Source organism: Neophocaena asiaeorientalis, unplaced genomic scaffold, assembly GCF_003031525.2.
Source record: "Neophocaena asiaeorientalis asiaeorientalis breed wild unplaced genomic scaffold, Neophocaena_asiaeorientalis_V1.1 scaffold371, whole genome shotgun sequence".
Taxonomy (NCBI): domain Eukaryota; kingdom Metazoa; phylum Chordata; class Mammalia; order Artiodactyla; family Phocoenidae; genus Neophocaena; species Neophocaena asiaeorientalis.
This window is the reverse complement of record NW_020172369.1, coordinates 498825-505774: the sequence shown is the minus strand read 5'-3', so window position 1 is coordinate 505774 and position 6950 is coordinate 498825. Positions and strand designations below refer to the sequence as shown.

General features: G+C 37.6%; 1 non-coding gene across 1 annotated transcript; it reads left to right on the top strand.

The window, feature by feature from the left end:
- Nucleotides 1–294: 294 nt before the first annotated feature.
- LOC112390790 (small nucleolar RNA U3) lies at nt 295–505 on the top strand. Its single transcript, XR_003001334.1, has one exon. It is a non-coding gene; the product is annotated as a small nucleolar RNA U3 (small nucleolar RNA).
- Nucleotides 506–6950: the final 6445 nt, after the last annotated feature.

Here is a 6950-nt window from a genome sequence, read left to right as displayed (position 1 = left end):
ATCCCATCAATAATCACAATTTCAGGACAGATGGTCATGGTTGAGTAGTTCACCTGTGAAAATCAATTTGGTGCTTTAGTTGCCATCAAAAACTAAATACAGTCAATAATGGAATGGGGCTGAGCCAACAAGTCATATAGTCTAAGCTACACACATTTTATAGAGTCCAGAACAAAAGAAGGGATTTTTTTTTCTCCACAATTGTGTACATATTAGAAGATCATCGAATTTCTACATACATTTCAGGGAGACACTACAGGGATGTTTGACAAATTTTAATATTAAGAAGACAGAAAGACTATACTTTCAGGGATCATTTCTATAGTTCGTTACTGGAGAGGTTTCTCTGAACGTGTAGAGCACCCGAACCCACGAGGAGGAGATAGAGCGTTCTCTCCTGAGCGTGAAGTTGGCTCTTGGTGTTGTGTTTGCAGCTGCCTTTAGCCGTTGATGATCGTTCTTCTCTGAAAAAAAAAAAAAAAAAAAAAAAAAAGAAGACAGAGGAAGAGAAAATGTAACTATTTGGTATGAAGAAGAAAGGTCTTTGAAAAAAGAAACCATATGCTGGAGAGACTTTGTTGAAGATCACTGGATTTGTAGATGCAGACGATTAGACATATTCCTTTGTAGTTCAATAGTACAGAATGGGCATAACAAGTGGAAAATCATATCCACACATATGGTCTATGAATCTATCTACCTCAAAAGGTCTGGAGAAGAGGAAGATAAGAAAGTTTATGCTAACGACTTAACACAGTGCCTGAGACCCTCAAACCACTCAATACACAGCATTCACTTGTCTGTTAGAGACTCTGGCTGAGAAGAACAGTTAATAAAGTTATCTTTTATTAAGAAAAGCTGTTCTCATTTTTATTATTCCTGTATTCCTGGATTTACCTCTGGGAGCTATTTTAGACACTTTAAAAGTAAATACTTGACAAGCCAGCCCTAAGCAAATGTACCATGGTTATTTATGTAACCTAATAACATGACATTGGTGAGTATGTATTTCAGAGAGGAAACATAGTTAATGAATGATTATAATAGCTTAACTTTACTGAAATAATTGCCTTGCGTTAAAGTGGTTCCTGAGTCATTAGGTCTCAAGGATATTTATTTGATCATGTTTTCTTGTAGTATTCAAGACTACCTGTGACTCTGTCCCCAGTTAAGGAAATGAACTACATATTTATAAAAATATTCAATCATCCAAGTTTATGGTAAGTCTGATATCTTAACAATAAGCAAACTTTAAAAGACATTATCTTTCAATAGTATGATTTATCATCATCATCATTAAAGGAAAGAGAAAATAATTAGAAATGGCCAAAACTTTTATCATAATTAATATCCAGAATTAATACATGTTCCAACTTCAAATTAATTCTGTGAAAATCTATGGGATGTTGTAAGAGTACATAAATGCTTTTCTCTACTCTGCTCTTTTTCTCCTTTATCTCTACATCCTTCCTCCTCTTGTTTTCTCTCTTTCAATTTATTCATTCATCCTCGTCCCCCACATTGATTTTTCTCTCCACCATTCCTTATGAAAAAGTCAAAGAAAAGCCATAGTTTATACGTGAATATCTACATGTGGCCTAATAAGAAATATATTTGGTGTTTGTCCCCAGTCTGGCACCGATTTCCTAAAATGCTTGGAATTTCCTGAGTGATAGAAGTACATTTTGTTATTCATAACAAGCCCCTTTCAATCACACCTGAGTTTATAATAAGGTGTCTTACAGTGGGGACCCTAGATAATTTCAGGATGGGACTGGTCACTACCAAGAGATGAGAGGGTTGGAATTTTTAGCCTCATCCATCTGCCTCCTGGGAAGGAAGGGTTTTCTGGAGATCGAGTTCTACTAAAACTCTTGAACAAGATTCAGGGAACTTCCAGGTTGGTGCACAGACGGAGGCTGTGAGAGGGTGGTGCTCCTGGAGAGGGCACGGAAGCTCTGTGCCCTGCTCCCACCTTGCCCTATACATCTCTTCCATTTGGCTGTTCCTGAATTATATCCCTTTTAATAAATTGGTAAACATAAGTGAAGTGTTTTACTGAGTTCTGTGAGTCATTCTAGCAAATTACCAAACCTGAGGAGGGAGTTCTGAGAACCTACAGTCAATCAGAAGTCTGAGTGGCTCCAAACTAGCAACTGGTATCTAAAGGGGTAGCAGCCTTGTGGGACTGAGCCCTTAATCTGCGTAATCTGATGCTAACTCCAGGTAGAGAGTGTCAGACCTGAATTGAATTGTTGGACACCCAGCTGGTGTTGGAGAATTGAAGAATTGTTTGGTGTTAGAGAACACCACTCTGCAAATGCTTCAAAACTAATGGCTGATTAGATAACTGCCTGTGATAATTAGGTCATTGCTTATTAATAAATTATTCAAGGGTCATTTATTATATTTGCACTTTGTATTCAAGAGCTGACTTTTGCTCACTTTTTAAATGACTTAAAAGTAGAATAGGTGGGAATTTCTGATGTAACCTTCTTTCTTAAAGGCCACTGAATTTGTAAATGCCAAGCAGTATGAAGACATTTTATGCAAAGTTTATTAGAATAGGTTATGTTTAATACACATGCAATATCTAATTATTATTGCACTAGCTGAGAGAATCTTCTCAAATTACATGACCCATCGCTTAACTTGGGAGCAGCACCAGGTAGCCAAACATATGCCTTAGATAAAAACGAATGAATTATGAGGTCAGGGTGCTTGCTTTTTAAAAACAAACAAAACATACATATTAAAATAAAATTTGTAAAACACTTCTATTGGGATGAGATTTGCACTGTGGACAATTTCCTTTCATTCCCAAACTATTTACAAAGGATTCTTTTATAAAATAATGTGAAATAGGGCCTCCCTGGTGGCGCAGTGGTTGAGAGTTCTCCTGCTGATGCAGGGAACGCGGGTTCATGCTCCGGTCCGGGAAGATCCCACATGCCGCGGAGCCGGCTAGGCCCGTGAGCCATGGCCGCTGAGCCTGCGCGTCTGGAGCCTGTGCGCCGCAACGGGAGAGGCCACAACAGTGAGAGGCCCGCGTACCGAAAAAAAAAAAAAAAAAAAAAAAGATGAGTAGGCAAATAAATGCAAGTTTAACAATATTATAAAAGATAAAGTTCTATTAACAACAAAAGAGCTGAAATCATTAAGAACAAACAATAAGAAAATGGTAAAGGTGTATGAAGATTTCAATTATAAACCCCCAGTCTACAAAAATAAGAACACAAACAAATCTTGATCTCTTGGCAACGGGTTTGTTTTTCATGGTATATGTATAGCAGTCCTGAAACTATTTTGAGCATGTGGTTAGATTGAACAACTGAGAAGAAGGGAGATACAACGGAGATCATTGTGGAGTTGCGATGAAATTGGAGGTACCAGTATAAACTCATCATTTCTAAAATAAATAGTAGCTTGTCTCTAAAGATGGCTACTATCAACATCTTCCCTACCTGTACATGCACAGCAGACCGCCGTATCTATTTCTCCACCTGCTTCAATCTGGGATTGTCTGCATCTACTTACACCAATAGAATATGCAGGAAAGGACACTGTACCAGTTCCAGGCTTTGCCTGTAAAAGGATTGCAGTTTCAGCTTCCTCCTCTCACCCTTGTTACGCTTCTTCTCAGAACCCAGCCATTGTGCTATGGAAGCCCAAGCCTCGTACAGAGGCCACTTAGAGATGCTCCAGCTGACACTCTCAGCTGAGCTTTCAGCTGACAGCCAGCACCAGCTGCCAGCCCTGTGAGTGAGCCGTCTTGGATGTCATTCCAGTTGAGCCTTTAGACAACTCCAGTCCCAGGCACCATTTAACTACAACTGTGTGAGAAAGTCCAAACAAGCACTGCCTAGTTGAGGCCAGCCAACACAAAATTTGTGAGAGATAATAATAACTTGTTGTTTCAAGTCATTACATTTTGGGGTCACTTGTTATATAGCAACAGAGCCAAAAACTGCTGAAAGACCATGGAAGTAATATGTCTCAGAAGCAATGATCTCAGTGCCAGGTCAGTGTCCAGATTTTTCTAATCATCATTCCCCACCAAAAGAAACCAGTTTTTGTTTGTTTATTTCAGAAATGGCTGATTCTGGGGCTGAGGCAAGGAAAGTACAAGATGAATACAGAACATATTGTGCCAGAAAATAAAGGAGTGCTAATTAATTAATTAGTTAATTAAATGACTAATAAGTCAAAGGACATAAGTAGACAGTGAAGGAGACAGATCTGGGAAAATTTCAGAATCAAAACAAATGAAGACAGTAATGGATTGAAACAAAATTGAATAAAAAAGAATCCATGGGTTCACAATGATAAGAAAGAGAGAGGGAAGAGGAGGAAAGGAGGAAAGAAAAGAAAGAAAAATAGGAAAAGAAAGTCAACTTCTTCCTTACAGTACACTGCTGACTAGTATAGAGAAGGAATGATGGAATTAGAAAAATCATGACTTTACAACTATCATAAGAAAAAATGATTTTAGGCAAGAATCATTAATGGATGCTAAATTAAGGTGGGTAAGGGAGTTGGTTAAGGAACAGGATGCTTACATAGTCTCAAAGCATCTCCCACAAATTACTTAATTACAAAAGAGAAAACAGTATAACAATACAGTGGAGAAAATCTTGACCAGGTGATTAAAATTAATATCACCTGGGTGTAGATAAGCATCTTGCACCACCAGATATGGTTCCCTGAGAAAGACACAACATCTGTTATGTTATAGTCCAGCCCAAAATGCATAACCTAAATCTAGTCATGAGGAAACTGGAAAAACCTAAACTGAGCAACATTCTGTAAATTAACTGACCTGAATTCTTCAAATATGTTGTTGATGTCATAAAAAACAATAAGCAAACCCAAGAAAATGCTGAAGAACCATTCCAGATTGAGGAAACTAAACAGATAAGACAACTAAATACAAAATGTGACCTTAGACCAGATTCCATATTGGGGTGAATTGCTTTAGGGAACATCACAGGAACAAGTGGATAAAGTGGAATATGGAAAGTAGGTAAAAGAAATATATCAATGTTAAATTTGATAATTGTACTGGAGTTATGGAAGTTATCATTGTACCCGAGTTATCATTGCTGTTAGGAAATACACATTGAAGTGTTAAGGTGTAAAAGGAAAGATATATGAAATCTACTCAAATAGTTTTCTTAAACTGTCTGGGAAAAAAAAAAAACTGTGGTGTGTGTGTGTGTGTGTGTGTGTGTGTGTGGAGAGAGAGAGAGAGAGAGAGACAAAGAGAGAAAGAAAGAGAATGATAAAGCAAATGAGGTGGTGAGTTTAGGTAAAGCATATATAGATGTCCTTTTTCACATTTTCAAAATTAAACATTTCTCAAAGTTTAAAAATTATAAAACAAAGTCTATGGGGGAAAACAAAGACAAAAGAATCTATAAGTCAAATTCTATGCATGAGCTGCCAATTTGTGGCCTCTGATTTAAAATATCATTGACTTACCTGAAATAGTTAAGGAAATAGTTCAAACAAACAAACAAACAAAAACCCACCTAATTGCAGTGAAACTGAAATCAATGAAAATAAAAGGCTTTTAAGCCTTCCAGGTCAAGGCTGATTCCTCCCAATGCCTGGGTGTGTTTTCTTCCCAAAAGTTACTTTTAAGAAGATGGAGGGGGCAAATTTCAAAAAAGCCAATATTGCGAGAATTTTAGCTAAGAGTCAAAGACTTGAGGATTGTCCAGGGCCCCGACAGTCAGATTATCTGCCTGCCCAGCTCCTTCTTCTTATCAAAGAACAAAAGCAATGTTCTTGCTGGCAGTTTGGAGACTAAGAAGTTATACCATGTGACAGTTTTCCAGATAACAAGCATTCACTTTAAATGCTCTCTTAAAAATAAAGATTTTTAAAAAAATACTTCCTGTCATTAGGGTCCACTTTTACATATCTTCTGTTCATCATGCTTCAGTTAACGTTATTTGGGTTTTATCCGTCAGTGCCATGAACACAGGATTTATGTTCAATTTGCTGATAGAATACTGTTAAAAGGCAAGAATGTCCTTAGTTAAAGAAAAAATATGTGGGCTTCAAGAGAGAAATGCAAATGGATTATCCAGACCCGTTGGTGGCTTATCTTCCACCAACACTCTATGTAAATCTTGGCAAATGATTTCTAGTCACTGGACACTAGTTCATCTGTAGAAAGACTGAATCAAATTATATCACCTCCAAGATCCTCCCAGATCTAATAATCTCCGTCATCTAATTCTGAAGTTAATCTGCTACATCCTCTGCTTGAGACTGGAGAGGATGTAGTCATTCATACCAGTCATCCACATGTTTTTAACTGTGCTCTCTAGGAAAAAGGTTAATTATGGATGTATATTAATCCACATAAAATATCCATTTACTGTTCCACTAAGAGATAAATAGAAAAGAAAGCATTAAAAATAGACATTTAAAAAGAAGGAGACAAAAAGCAAATTTTAAACGGGACCCTACTACTCCTTGCCCACTCTATTTTGGAGACACTGTTTTGTAGAAAAAGTCTGCATTCCTTCATGTGTCCTTGGAGGACAGTCAGAGTTCACCCTCCTCAGTCTGCTTCCCACTTCTCTCCTGTCCTTTACGCTCCTGCCACCTGGGATTACTCACTGTTCTCTGGACCAGTCACACTTTGTCACGCTCCTGTCTTGACTCCTGCTTCTGCTGTTTTTCTGGTCGGGGGAAAACAAACATCACGCACATGCTACCTAGTCTTTAAGACTTTGACCCAAAGTCACCTCTTTGTGATGCCTTCCTCCTCCCATCAGTTTTGTTTTTTTTTTCCTTCTCTCTGAGACCACAGTGCAATATAGTTCACCAAAGTAATTTATGTAAATTATTATGTATATAAATTACATGAGTCTGTGAACTCTTCCACAAAATGTTAGTCTCTGAAGACCAAAATTGTCTTATTTTTATCTTTGCCT